This window comes from Phocoena phocoena, chromosome 4 (assembly GCF_963924675.1).
Source record: "Phocoena phocoena chromosome 4, mPhoPho1.1, whole genome shotgun sequence".
Classification (NCBI taxonomy): domain Eukaryota; kingdom Metazoa; phylum Chordata; class Mammalia; order Artiodactyla; family Phocoenidae; genus Phocoena; species Phocoena phocoena.
In genome coordinates this window covers 50,419,535-50,435,304 of record NC_089222.1, presented here as the reverse complement: position 1 = coordinate 50,435,304, position 15,770 = coordinate 50,419,535, and positions in this window count along the sequence as shown.

The following is a 15,770-nucleotide window of genomic DNA, read 5'->3' as shown; positions in this document are numbered from 1 at the left end:
CTTATATTTTATTTTTATTTATTTTATTTTTGGCTGTGTTATGTCTTTGTTGCCGCTCACGGGCTTTCTCTACTTGCAGTGAGCGGGGGTTTCTCTTGTTGCGGAGCACAGGCTCTAGGTGCCCAGGCTTCAGTAGCTGTGGCTCGCGGCCTCTAGAGCACAGGCTCAGTAGTTGTGGCGCACAGGCTTAGTTGCTCCACGGCATGTGGGATCTTCCCGGACCAGGGCTCGAACCCACGTCCCCTGCATTGGCAAGTGGATTCTTAACCACTGCGCCACCAGGGAAGTCCCTGTATTATTTATTTTCTTAATGAGCAGTTTTTAATTATGATGAAGTGCAATTCATACATTTTTCTTCTTTTATAATTACGCTTTTATGTGTCCTTCCCAAAAAACCTTTGCCTACCAGTAAGTCACAGATATTCTTCTTATATTCTCTTCTAAAAGCTTTATAATTTTACTTTTTATGTATAAGTCTATAGTCTATGTAAAATAAAATTTTGGATGTACATCTTTTGTTAAATACCATCAAGTGCTTAATCATCTCCAACTTTATTTAGATATTTCACATTTGTTGACTACCATAAAACAAACATGAAATGTCAAAATAAATTTTTAGGAACATAAGTTTTTTCCTTTTTTAAAATTTTATTTTATTTTATTTTATTTTAATTTTTTTTAAGTTTCGGGGGCTCTGGGATGAGCACGGCCGCCGCTCCACCTCCCTCCGCCGCCATTTACTGCACCCCGGCCCCCGACGCGACCGCACTGACACTGACAGCCTTTCCTTTTTTTTAAAATTGTAGTTGACATACAGTATATCAGTTTTAGTTGTACAACGTAGTAATTTGACATTTATATGCATTACAAATTGATCACCACAATATGTCTAATAACCATCTATCACCATACAGTATTATTGACTACATTCCCTATGCTGTACATTACATCCCCATGACTAGTTTATAACTGGAAGTTTGTGCCTCTTAATCCCCTTCACCTATCTCCCTCACCCACCAACCCCCCTCCCATCTGGAGATCATCAATTTGTTTTCTGTATTTGTAAGTCTGTTTCTGTTTTGTTTGTTTGTTTTATTTTTTAGATTCCACATATAAGTGAAACTATACAGCATTTGTTTTTCTCTGTCTAAACTTACTTCATTTAGCATAATGCCCTGAAGTTCCATCCATGTTGTCACAAATGGCAAGATTTCATTCTTTTTTATGGCTGAATGGTATTTCATTGTAAATATATACCACATCTATTTTTATCTAAAGTGAGTCTCTTCTCAGCATATACATGGGTCTTGTTTTTTTTATCTATTCAGCCACCCTATGTCTTTTGATTGGAATATTTAGTCCATTGACATTTAAAGTAATTATTGATAGGTATATTTATTGCCGTTTTGTTCATTGTTTTCTGGTTGTTCTGTAGTTTTTCTCTGTTCCTTTCTTCTTCTCCTGTTCTCTCCTGCTGTGATTTGATGACTTTGTTTAGTGTTGTCTGTATTCTTTCTCTCTCTCTCTCTTTTCTTCTTTTCGTATCTATCATAGGGTTTTGGTTTGTGGTTACCATGAGGGTCATGTATAGCAACCTATGTATACAATAGTCTATTTTAAGTTGATGGTTGCTTAAGTAGCACTTTAGTGCCTCTCTTATAGATAGCATAGAGTTGGGTCTTGCTTTTTTTTTATCCAATTTGATCATCTCTGCATGTAAGTTGGAGTGTTTCTAGGTGCCTTATTATAATAATGAAATGTAATTATTAATATAGTTTAAGTCTATCATTTCACTATTTTGCTTTCTACTTGTGCTACCTGGTTTTTGTTCCTCCATTCTTCCTTTTCCTTTTTTTTTAGTGAAATATTTTAATTTAAAAAATTTAATTTACCTGCTGCTTTTTAGTTATACTTCTTTGCCTTAAATATTTAGTAGTCACTATAGAGATTACAATATACATCCTTAAATTTTCTCAGTCTACTTAGAGTTAATATTACTCCACATAAAATGTGGTAACTATGCAATCAGTTGGTTCATAAAACCTCTCATCCTTTAGGCTATAGTTGTAATATGTAATGCGTTATAAACTACAAAAGAGTATTATAATGTTTGCTTTAAACAGTTATATGTACTTTAAATATGTGCTTATGTGTACATATATTGAATATATGTATACCTGTGTATATGTATATTTTAAAATAAGAGGAAAAAATAATCTTGTGTTTACATACGTATTACCTTTTCTGATGCTACTATTCCTTTCTGAAAATCTGAGTTTCTTTCTGGTTTTATTTCCCTTCAGCCTACAGAACTTCCTTTCACATTTCTGCATTAAGTTTTCAGTGGTTACTATAGGGATTACAATATACATCCTTAACTTTTCTTGATCTACTTAGGTCTGCATGTAAAAAATTCTATTTTACCTTCATTTCTCAAGAACATTTTTACTAGAGAGAGAATTCTAGTATGACAGTGTTTTTCTTTTATTCCTTTAAAAATTTTGATCTAGACTTCTGCCTCCAGTCAAAATTTTGTAAAAAGGATGAGATTTACTCTCTGCCTTAATGACAACAACAATGAAAACCACCCAGACAAAATACATCAAACAACAGTTTTCAAGGTATTAGAGAGTAGAAAACAGAGAACAGTAGTCCCCAACAGACAGAAAACAAACAAGGGAAACTAAGGGAAAAAGTCAGAGCCCAGCAGTCTTCCTAAGTTGAGAAGATGGAGCTGAGAGTACAAAGACGCCACAGCAGCTAGAGTTCAAAGGACAAAATATTGGAGAAGAGAATGCTGCACAGAGAAAGAGCCCCAGAGATCCCATTGAGGATTCCCATCGGTATTCAGTGCATGTGTGTAGGGAAACTACCTGAAGCCATGGAAAGAACCATATGAAAGGATTAAAGGAAAAAAACTGCCTGAAACTTACATAGACCTGGGAATAGTGACTGTTCCCACCAGCCAGACTGCAAAAATTTTGTAATTCAGGGGCACTGGGTAAAGCACTCAGGAAGGTGCTGTCTCAGTAGTGGGAATAATTAGCTCTAGACTGAGCACTGCTCTGACCCAGGTAGTAAATCATGAGAGCAAGGCTTAAAATGATCAAATTGTTTCCAAGTAACTTAATTGCATCCCAGAGAAAAACTCACGAAGGTTTACAGGACCTAACAAGGAAAAGTTTACAATGTCTGGCATCCAATCAGAGATTACCAGTCATGCATAGGAGCAGGAAAACACAACACATAAAAAGGAAAATAATCAATCGCTAGAAAGAGATTCAGAACTGATAAAGATGCTATAATTAGCATAGACATTCAAACAATTTTTACAACTGAATTCCATATGTTCAAAAAGTTGAGTAGACACTTAGAAATACAAAAAAGATCCAAATCAAACTTAGGATCACTGTGATGAATTTCAATGAATGGGATTAATGGCAGATTTGACATTGTAGAAGAAAGATTAATGAATTTGAAGGAATAGCAACAGAAACTAAAATGAAACATACAGAAAAAAAGAATATATATACACACACGCATGCACACACACACAGTGTATACACGAGTTAGTATGCATACATTTATTTCCTAGTTTTGCCTAAAGCCTAAAAGCAGCAAGCGTACCTAATAGAAACAAGATCCTGATTTGTAAATAAATACCATTTGATTCTAGGGCCAAGCAGGAAAAATAGAAGATAAGCCTGGTGCATCGTATATCCCAGAAAGTGAGGAAGTACTTATTTTTAAAAAAAGTACATGGGGGCATGTCAAAAGGACATAGGCTCTCAATAGCCAAAGCTGGAAAAATTTAAATTACAAAATAGTGATATTGTTGATTATATACCAAAGAAAAAAATAAATATCCATGAGTCCATATTGATGAAAATAAGCAAACAAATAGAAGTGACAAATCTTTACAGAAGAATTTCAAGTAATAAGTTAAGAAGGGATGAGGGAAATAGAAAATCACCATTAGAATACCACAGTAATAATTGTTGCAGGCAAGATCCACAGACGAATGCTATAGTTTGTAGGAGAAGCTTTAAGGAGAAACCAAAGTGCATAGCCTTGAAATATCTACCCCAATGTATTTATTAATAATTGTGGTGCATTTTTAACATATGTCCATAAATTCTTTGATATTTCTCCCACCAAGAGGTGGACATTAACTCCTCTTCTTGAGGATATGCTGGATTTAGTGATTTGCCTCCACTGAATGGAATATAGAAAACATGGCCTAAAATCTTCATTGTGTTTTCCATGGAAAAGGCAAGGCAGGGCAAGGGAAACTAGTTTGAATAATGTCAATAGGCTCTGAGCTATAGGATGTCTGGTACCTGGCCTTGGGTGATTTTAGGCAGGGGAAATATTGGATTGGTATATGAGAGCTAGATAAAGGAGGTGGCTCAGGGTATGCACCCAGATTGGTTCCAAGGTTTATAAAATGATTTTCATGTGCCTGTGAATGTTGAATCACAGTGGAGATGCAAAGAAGTTTGGCCATTCACTTGGCTCTGTGATTAATGGATGCCAAATAGATGAATACAGAATCTAAGAAAACACAGAACAGAAAACATCACATAAACTCATACTGAGGAACATTTTTCAAAATACCTTGAGCAGTACTCTTCAAAACTAAATCATGAAAAACAAGGAAACACTGAGAAACTGTTACATATTAGAGGAAACTAATGAAATAGAATGGTGTGATATCCAGAATTGGATCTTGGAACAGAAAAAGAAAATCAATGGAAAAATTGATGGAATCTCAATAAAATTTCTACTTTAGTAATAATATTGTACTAATGTTAATTTCTTAGTTTAGATAAATGTATAGATAATATGGTTATGTAAGATATAAATATCAGGGGAAACTCAGTGAAGGGTATATGGGAACTCTTTATTCTATCTTTGTAACACTTCTATAAATCTAAAATTCATTCAGAGTAGAAAGCTTACATATAAAAAAGTAAAATAAATTTCTCTTGACTTCACATCTGACCTTGTTATTATATTTCTCTCCTTTTCTTAGCAAAAATCTCTGGAGAAAACTTTCTAATCTTGAATTTTTTTCTAACGTCTCCGTTGGTAGTGTGTGTGTGTGTGTGTGTGTGTGTGTGTGTGTGTGTGTTACACGGGCCTCTCACTGTTGTGGCCTCTCCCGTTGCAGAGCACAGGCTCCGGACGCGCAGACCCAGCGGCCATGGCTCACGGGTCTAGCCGCTCCGCAGCATGTGGGATCTTCCCGGACCGGGGCACGAACTCGTGTCCCCTGCATCGGCAGGCGGACTCTCAACCACTGCACCACCAGGGAAGCCCCCATACATAACATTTTTTTAAACTATATTTTCCTCCCAATAGTAAGAAGAGTGGCATTGTTTTGTATTTTTGCAAACCTCTCTAATTTTAGACTTAATAGAAGATAGCTGGATCCGTTTATCTGCTTCTGCATTCAGTCTGTTACAGTATCACATGTCACGGAGCCTCTGGAAAACTTCACTACATACTGTGAGAAAATGAGAATGAAAAAGGCAAATAATGTAGGAATTTTGTTGTGGTATTTTTATGAAGATAGCTTTGATTCTGCAGACCCCTGGAAAGGGTTTGGGGACTTTCAAGGATCCCCAGACCATACTTTGAGAATCTCTACACTATATTATTCCTTATATTCTGATGTCTTTTATTTTTTAATTTATTTTGTATTCTTTGTTCTTTTTATAAATTATTTTGGTTATTCTAGGTCCTTGGAATGTCCAATAAAATTTTAGAATAAGTTTGTCACTTTCTATACAAAAACCTACTGGAATTTTTATTAGGATTGCATTTAACCTATAGATCAATTTAGGAAGTATAGACATCTTAACAATATTGTGTCTTCCAATCCATGAGCATGGTATATGCCTCCAATTATTTAAGTCTTCTTTAGCTTATCTCCAGAATATTTTTATTATTTTATAGTCTTCAACATATAGGTCTTATACCTATTTTATTTATAAGTAAGTATTCATTTTTTTGATGCTATTATAAATGGTTCCCTTTTTAAAAATATTTAATTTCTAGTTGTTTGTCACTAACATGGTAATATAATTGATTTTCCTATTGGCCTTGTACCCTCACTTACTAATTCTAGTAAACTCATGTAGTCCTCTTTTTATATATTATGTGGAATTTTCAACTAGACGATCATGATATCATGAATAAAGTAACTTCTGATCTGTATACTTTTTCTTATCTTATTGCACTGGGTAGGATCTCCAATACAATGTTGAATATAAGTGACTATAGTGGACATCCTTGTCTTGTTCCTGTTCTTAGAGGACATGGTAGGCAGAATTCTAAAAATGTCCCCCAAGATTCCCATCCCCTGATTATTCAATCAAATATAAGCATACCTTGGTTTATTGTGCCTCATTTTATCACCCTTTGCAGATATTGCACTTTTTACAAATTGAAGGTTTGTGGCAACACTGTTGAGCAAGTCTATTGGTGTCATTTTTCTAACAGCCTTGCTCACTTCATGTCTCTATGTCACATTTTGATAATTCTTGCAATATTTCAAACTTTTAATTATTATTATATTTGTTATGGTGATGTGTAATCAGTGATCTTTGATGTTACTACGACTTGCTGAGGGCTCAGATGATGGTTGGAATTTTTTAGCAATGAAGTATTTTTTAATTAAGGTATGCACATTTTTTAAGATGTAGTGCTATTGCACACTTACTAGACTATAGTATAGTGTAAATATAACTTTTACATACACTGGGAAATCAAAAAAATTTGTGTGACTTGCTTTATTGTGATATTCACTTTATTGCAGTGGTCTGGGACCAACCCTACAATATCTCCAAGGTATGTATGCATGTCTGTACTAACCTAGGTACTGCCGTGTAGGACTCTGAAGATGGAATTAAGGTTACTAATCAGCTTAACCTTAAATTAGGAAGATTATTCTGTTGGGCCCAATGTAATTACATATGCCTTTAAAAGTAGAAGAAGGCAGAAAAGTCAGTCAGAGAGATGCTGAAGGAGCAGTAGATGAAAGACGAAGAAGAATGGGTGGTCAAAGAGATTCAAGGCATAAGAAGGACTTGACTTGCCATTGCTGGCCTCTCACCGTTGTGGCCTCTCCCGTTGCGGAGCACAGGCTCCGGACGCGCAGGCTCAGCGGCCATGGCTCACGGGCCCAGCCGCTCCGCGGCATGTGGGATCTTCCCGGACCGGGGCACAAACCCGTGTCCCCTGCATCGGCAGGCGGACTCTCAACCACTGCGCCACCAGGGAAGCCCCGCCAGTGCTGGTTTTGAAGATGGAGAAAGGGAGCCATGAGCCAAGGAACACAAGTGACCTCTACAAGCTGAGAACAATCTCCATCTGACAGCCATCAAAGAAATAGGGACTCCAGTACTAAAACTGCATAGAACTGAATTCTGCCAACTGAATGAGCCTGGAAGTGGATTCATCCTTAGAGCCTCCAGAAAAAAACACAGCTCTACTGAAACCTTGAATTTGGTCTGCTAAAATCCAGAGAAAAAACTGTGCAGAGCCACACTGTGCATGTACTTCTGATGTACAGAACTGTATGATTTTTAAATGGGTGTTATTTTAGGGCACTAAATTTGTGGCAATTTGTTACTGCATAATAGAAAAGAAATACAGAGAGAATACATTCAGTCTTTCACTGTTGAATATGATGTTAGTTGTCCACCCCCACCCCACAGGTGTCCTTTATTGGGTTGAAGAAGTTCCTTTACATTTTTAGTTTGCTGTTTCTCTCAGGAAAGGGTATTGAATTTTGTCAAATGCTTTTTCTGCATCCATTAAGATAAGCATATGTTTTTCAACATTTTTCTGTTAATTTGGTTAATTATATTGATTTTTTTCTATGCCCTTTTTATTAATATTCAGGAAAGTCATGATAATAAATGGAGTTTTTCATGTTAGGCATACAAAGGAGTAAGCTTACAAAAGGACCCTCACTATGGTATGGCAAAATTATTTATGCTGAGTGGATGAGTATTAATCCCTACTTTTTATCTTTTCTTAAGTAACAGCTTTATTGAGGTATAATTCATATACCATATAATTCCTCCTTTAAAGTACACCATTCAGTGATTTTTAGTATATTCAGAGTTGTACAACCATCATATTATCTATTTTCAGTACATTTTCATCACCCCAAAGAAAACCCTGTGCCTATTAGCATTCATTTCTCATTCTCCTCTCCACCCAGGCCCTGGCAACCACTAATCTATTGTCTGATTCTATGTATTTGCCTATTCTAGGCATTTCACATAAATGAAGTCATTCAATATGGAGCCTTTGTGGCTGGCTTTTTTTCATGTAGCAAATCTTTAAGGCTTATCCACATTTACTATTTATATTGGGTTGATCAAAAAGTTCCTTCTTTTTAAGTAAAAATAAAAGACACATTTTTCATTTTCACCAGGAAGTTTATGGAACAAAATATTCACCATTTTGTTCCACTACCTTCTGCCATTTTTCAGGCAACTTCATAATTTCATCTTCCCAAAACTTTGTATCTTTTTGAACAAAGAACTGCCAGGTGCTTTTTTACAGCTTCTAGGGAATTGAAATTTTTTCCATTAAGAGAATTTTGTAAAGACCAAAATAAATGGAAATCTGAAGGTGCAATGTCTGGTGAATACAGCAGATGAATCAGAACTTCCCAGCCAAGCTGTAACAGTTTTTGCCTGGTCATCAAAGAAACATTGGGTCTTGCGTTATCGTGATGGAAGATTATGCATTTTCTGTTGACTAATTCTGGACGTTTTTCGTCAAGTGCTGCCTTCAGTTGGTCTAACTGGGAGCAGTACTTGTTGGAATTAATCATTTGGTTTTCCAGAAGGAGCTCATAATAGACGACTCCCTTCCAATCCCACCATATACACATTACCTTCTTTAGATGAAGACCAGCCTTTGGTGTGGTTGGTGGTGGTTCTCTTTCGTTCCACAGCATTGTACAGTATCCACTTTTCACTGCCCGTCACAATTTGTTTTAAAAATGGAACGTTTTTGTTACATTTAAGTAGAAAATCGCATGTGGAAATACGGTCAAGAAGGTTTCTTTTGTTTAACTTATGTGGAACCCAAACATCAAAGCAATTAATATAACCAAGCTGGTGCAAACAATTTTCAATGCTTGATTTGGATATTTTGAGTATGTCGGCTATCTCCTACATGGTATAACGCTGATTGTTCTCAGTTAATGTCTTGATTTGATCACTATCAACTTCACCTTGTCTACCTGACAGTGGAGCATCATCCAGTGAGAAATCTCCAGCACAAAACTTCTCAAACAACTTTTGACACGTTCGATCAGTCACAGCACCTTTTCCCCACACTGCACAAATCTTTTTTGCATTTCAGTTGCATTTTTACCTTTCTTAAAATAATAAAGCACAATATTCTGAAAATATTGCTTTTTTTCTTCCATCTTCAATATTAAAATGGCTACTCAAAAATTCACCAATTTTGATGTTTTTTTTTTTAATGCATGCTGATATGACAGCTGTCACAATACAGTCTAACAAAATTGTTTCAAATGAAGTTAAAGACAACTAAGTGCTACTAGAGCCATCTTATGGAAAAAAACTGAACGAACATTTTGGCCAACCAATACTTCATTCCTTTTTTATTGTTGAATACTCCATTATATATAATAGCATATTTTGTTTATCCATTCATCAGCTGATGAACAATTGTTTCCAGTTTTTACTATGATGAATAATGCTGTTATGAACATTAATGTACAAGTTTTTGGGGGGCGATGTACATTTTCAATTCTCTTGGGGATATAACTAGGTGTAGAACTGTTAGGTCACATGCTGTCTCTATGTTTGATATTTTGAGAAACTGCCAAACTGTTTTCCAAAGCAGCTGCGCTATTTTACTATCCCACCAGCAATGTATGAAGGTTCCAATTTTTCTACATCCTTGCCAACCATTGTTATTGTCTGCATTTTTATTTCAGCCATCCTAGTGGGTATAAAGTGGTATCTCATTGTGGTTTTGATATGCATTTCCCTAATAACTAGTGATGTTGATAATCTTTTTATGTGCTTAATGGCCATTTCTATATCTTTTTTTTTTTTTTTTTTTTTTTTTGCGGTACGCGGGCCTCTCACTGTTGTAGCCTCTCCCGTTGCGGGGCACGGGCTCCGGACGCGCAGGCTCAGCGGCCATGGCTCAAAGGCCCAGCCACTCCGTGGCATGTGGGATCTTCCCGGACCGGGGCACGAACCCGCGTCCCCTGCATCGGCAGGGGGACTCTCAACCACGGCGCCACCAGGGAAGCCCTCTATATCTTCTTTGGAGAAACATTTTGTCAATTTTTTAAATTGGGTTATTTGTCTGTTTATTTTTGAGTTGTAAGTGATCTTTATATATTCCATATACAAATTCCTTATCAAATATATGATTTGCAAATATTTTCTCCCATTGCATGGTTTTCTTTTCACTTTCTTGATGGTGTCCTTTGAAGTACAAATGTTTTTAATACTGATGAAGTCCAATTTATCTGTCTCTTTTTCTTTTATTCCTTGTGCTGTTGGTGCCACATCTAAGAAACCATCACCTAATTCAATGTCATGAAAATCCATTTACTCCTACATTTGTTGATTTTTAAATATTGAACAGCCTTTGCATTCCCAAAGTGAAACCCTCTTGACTTCTTGATCATGATGTTATTACCCTTTCATATATATATGGTGAATTCAACTTCCTAATATTTTGTTAAGGATTTTGACATCTATTTTCATAAGGAATATTAGATTATAATTTTCTTGTAATTGTCAGGAGTTGGAAACAGGGTTATGTTGGCCTCAAAAAATGATTTGTGGAATGTACTTTTCTCTAATATCTAAAAGAGTTTGTGTGAAATTGGTGCTATTTCTTTCTTAAAATTTTGATAGAATTCAGCAGAAAACGTCTGGATTTCTTTCTGGAAATATTTTTGATGATGAGTTCAATTTTAAAAAATAGATGTAGGGCTATTCTGATTTTCTGTTTCACCTTGCATCCATGTTGCATGGTTTTAAGGATGTGTTCATTTCACCTAATTTGTTAAAATTATTGCCATAAGTTGTTCATTGTACTTCTATATTACCCATTTATTTTGAAGAATCTATGACACTAGCCCTTCTTTCATTCCTGATGTTGGTCATTTGTGTATTCTCTTTTTTTGTTGTTTAGAACTCTATCTAGGGTTCAGCATTGGCTATTTTCTCTATTTTTAAAGTACCTCATTGATCCTGTGTTTGTATTTATTCTTTCATGCCTTTTACTTACTCTAGATCATGGATTTGTGAACTACAACCCACAGGACAAATCTAGCCAACCTCTCACAAATTGCTGAGAGAGGTATTTAAAAATACCCAACTGTGATTGTGAACCTGTCTATGTTTCCACTTAGTTCTATTAGTTTTTGCTTCATGGATTTTTAAGCTCTGTTATTAGGCATATACACACTTAAATTACAGATTTTCCTAAAGATTCAATCTTTTTATCATTATGAAATGTCTCTTTTCCTTTGGTAATACTCTTTGTCTTGAGGTCTACTTTATCTGATATCAATATAGTCACTCCTACATTTTAATGCTAACTGTCTGAATGGCATCTAGTTTTTCATCCCTTTACATTCACTTGTATGTGTCTTTATTTTTAAATAGAGCATTTCTTTTTTTTTTTTTTAGATGTTGGGGGTAGGAGTTTATTAGTTAATTAATTTATTTTTGGCTGTGTTGAGTCTTCGTTGCTGTGCGAGGGCTTTCTCTAGTTGTGGTGAGCGGGGGCCACTCTTCATCGCGGTGTGTGGGCCTCTTACTATCATGGCCTCTCTTGTTGCAGAGCACAGGCTCCAGACACACAGGCTCAGTAGTTGTGGCTCACGGGCCTAGTTGCTCCACGGCATGTGGGATCCTCCCAGACCAGGGCTCGAACCCGTGTCCCCTGCATTAGCAGGCAGATTCTCAACCACTGTGCCACCAGGGAAGCCCTGGGTCTTTATTTTTAACGTATTTCTTGTAGATGGCATGTATTTTGTGATTCTCCAGTCTGACAATCTCTGCCTTTTAACTGGAATATTTAATCCATTTATATTTAATGCCGTTAGCATGTATTGTGTGATTCTCCAGTCCTACAATAGCTGCCTTTTAACTGGAATGTTTAATCCATTTATATTTAAAGTCATCATTGATAAGGTTAAATTTAGTTCTCTCTTTTTGTTATTTGTTTTCTAATTGCCCTATCTAATTATTTGACACTGATAATATATTTTTAATCTAACATATCCAAAATATCATTTCAACATGTAATCAGTATAAGAAATTATTAATGAGATATTTTACATTCTTTTAAAAACTTTATATTGAGGTATAATTGACAAAGTTGTAAGAAAATTAAAGTGTCCATCATGACGATCTGATACATGTATATGTTGTGAGATGATTCCTTCCATCTAGTTAATTGGCACATCCATCATGTCATATGTCATACATTTATCTTTTTTTTTTTTAATATTCCATGTATAATGAAACCTAAATGCAGTAGTTTTCTTTCTACATCTGGCTTATTTCACTTAGCATGATGCCCTCAAGGTTTATCTATGTGTCAAAAGTGGCAGGATATCCTTCTTTTGCGTGACTGAATAATATTTTATTCATTATCCATTCACCCACTGACAAACACTTAGGTTATTTCCATACCTTGAATATGTGAATAATACTGCAATGAACATGGGAGTGCAGATATCTCTTCAGTATCCTGTTTTCATTTCCTTTGGGTATATCCACAAAAGTGGGATTGCTAGATCATATGGTAGTTCCATTTTTAATTTTTTGTGGCACCTCCATGATGTTTTCCACAGCAGCTGCACCATTTTACATTCCCCAAAACTGTGCACAAAGGTCCCCTTTTCTCCACATCCTGCTAACACTTGTTATCTCTTGTCTTTTTTATGATGGCCATTTTAACAAGTGTGAGGTGATACTCTAGTGATTCTGACTTGCATTTCCCTGATGATCAGTGATGTTAAGAATCTTTTTATATACTTGTGGGCCATCTGTATGTCTTCTTTGGAAAAGTGTCTATTCTGTTCCTCTGCCTATTTTAAAATCAGTTTGTTTTGCTATGGAATTGTGTGGATTCTTTATATGTTTTGGATACTAACCCCTTAACAGATGTATGATTTGCATACATATTTTTTCCATCCCACATGTTGTCTACTCTGTTCCTCTGCCTATTTTAAAATCAGATTGTTTGGGTTTTTTGCTATTGAATTGTGTGGATTCTTTATATATTTTGGATACTAACCCCTTATCAGATGTACAATTTGCATACATATTTTCTTCCATCCCATAGGTGGTCTTTTCATGTTGTTGATGGTTTCCTTTACTGTCCAGAAGCTTTTTAGTTTGATGTAGTCCTACTTGTTTATTTTTTCTTTTGTTATTTTTGCTTTTGATGAAATATACAAAAACAATCATTTCCAAGACCAACTTCAAGAAGATTACCCCCTATGTTTTCTTCTAGGAGTTCTATGGTTTTGGATCTTATGTTCACATCTTTAATCTATTTTGAGTTGATTTTTGTGTATGGTATAAGATAGAGGTCTAATTCCATTCTTTTGCATCTGGCTATCCAGTTTTTTTCAACACCATTTATTGAAGAGACTATCCTTTCCCCATTGTACATTCCTGGCTTCACTGTCATAACTTAATTGGCCATATAGTATAGGTTATTTTCTGGGCTACTTTTCTAGTCCATTGATCTATGTGTCTGTTTTTGTACCAATACCATACCGTTTGGATTACTATAGCTTTGTAATATGGTTTGAAATCAGGAAACATGATGTCTCTGGCTTTGTTTTTCTTTCTTTAGATTATTTTGGCTATTTGGGATATTTCCACACAATTTTAGGATTTTTTATTTATGTGAAAAATGCCATTGGAATTTTAACAGGAACTGTATTGAATCTGCAGATTGGTTTGGGTAGTATGGACATTTTAACAATACTAATTCTTCCAATCCATGAGCATGGAAAATATTTTATCTGTGTCTTCTTCAATTTCGAAGTCTTAGAGTTTTCCGTGTATATGTCTTTCACCTCCTTGGTTAAATTTATTCCTTAGAATTTTATTCTTTTTGATGCAATTATAAATGGGATTGTTTTATTATTTTATTAAAGTATAGTTGATTTACAATATTATGTTAGTTTCAGGTGTACAGCACAGATTCAGTATTTTTGCAGATTATACTCCATTATAGATTATTACAGGTAATGGGTATAATTCCCTGTGCTATATAGTATATCCTTGTTGCTTATCTATTTTATGTACAGTAGTTTTTAATCTGTTAATCCCATACCCCAAATTTGTCCCTTCCCCACCACTTTGATAACCACAAGTTTGTTTTCTATATGTGAGTCAGTTTCTGTTTTGCATATACATTAATTTGTATTATTTTTTTAGATTCCACATATAAGTGATATTATACAGCATTTGTCTTCCTCTGTCTGACTTATTTCAATAAGCATTAATATTCTCTAGGTCCATCCATATTGCTGCAAATAGCAGTATTTCATTTTTATAGCTGTGTAATATTCCAGTGTGTGTGTGTGTGTGTGTGTGTGTGTGTGTGTGTGTGTGTGTGTAACGCCATATTGTCTCAATTCAACCACCTGTTGACAGACACTGGCTTGCTTTGGAGATTGTTGTTTTAGTTTCCCTTTTTGATAGTCCATTGTTAGAGTGTAGAAACACAACTGTTTTTGAATATGCATCCTGCAACTTTATTGAATTTGTCTACTAGTTCTAACAGTTTTTTTGGTGGAGTTTAGGGTTTTCTCCATGTAATATAATGCCACCTGCAAATAGAGACAATTTTACTTCTTCCTTTTCAATTTGAATGTCTTTTATTTCTATTTCTTGCCTAATTTCTCTGGTTAGAAATTCCAGTACTATGTCGAATAAAAGTAGCAAGAGTGGGCATCCTTGTCTCGTTCCTGCTCTTAGAGGAAAAGCTTGTAGCTTTTTACCATTGAGTATATGTGACCTTTATTATATTGAGGTACATTCCCACTATAAACAGTTTGTTGAGAGTTTTTATCATGATGGATGTTGAATTTTGTCAAACGCTTTCTCTGTGTCTATTGAGATGATCACATGATTTTTATCTTTCATTTTGTTAATGTGATGTATCACATAGATTGATTTGCAGATGTTGAACCATCCTTACACCCCTGGAATAGATCTTTCTAATGTACTGAATTCATCTTGCTAATATTTTTGTGGAGGATTTTTGCACTATGTTATTTTCCTTTCTTGTAGTGTCCTTGTCTGGTTTTGGTTATCAGAGTAATGCAGGCCTCATAAAATGAGTCTAGATGTGATCCCTCCTCTTCAATATGTTGGGAAAGTTTATGAAGAATTGGAATTAATTCTTCTTAAATGTTTGGTATACTTCACCAGTGGAGCCATCTGGTTCTGGACTTTTCTTTGTTGGGAGGTTTTGATTACTGATTTAATCTCCTTACTAGTAATTGATCTGTTCAGATTTTCTATTTTTCATGATTCAGTCTTGGTAGGTTGTATGTTTCCAGTAATATATCCATTTTTTCTAGGTTGCCCAATTTGTCGGCATACAACTGTTCATAGTAGTCTCTCATGATTCTTTGTATTTCTGTGGTATCAGTTGTAATGTCTCCTCTTTTGTTTATAATTTTATTTGAGTTTTATCTTTTTCTTGGT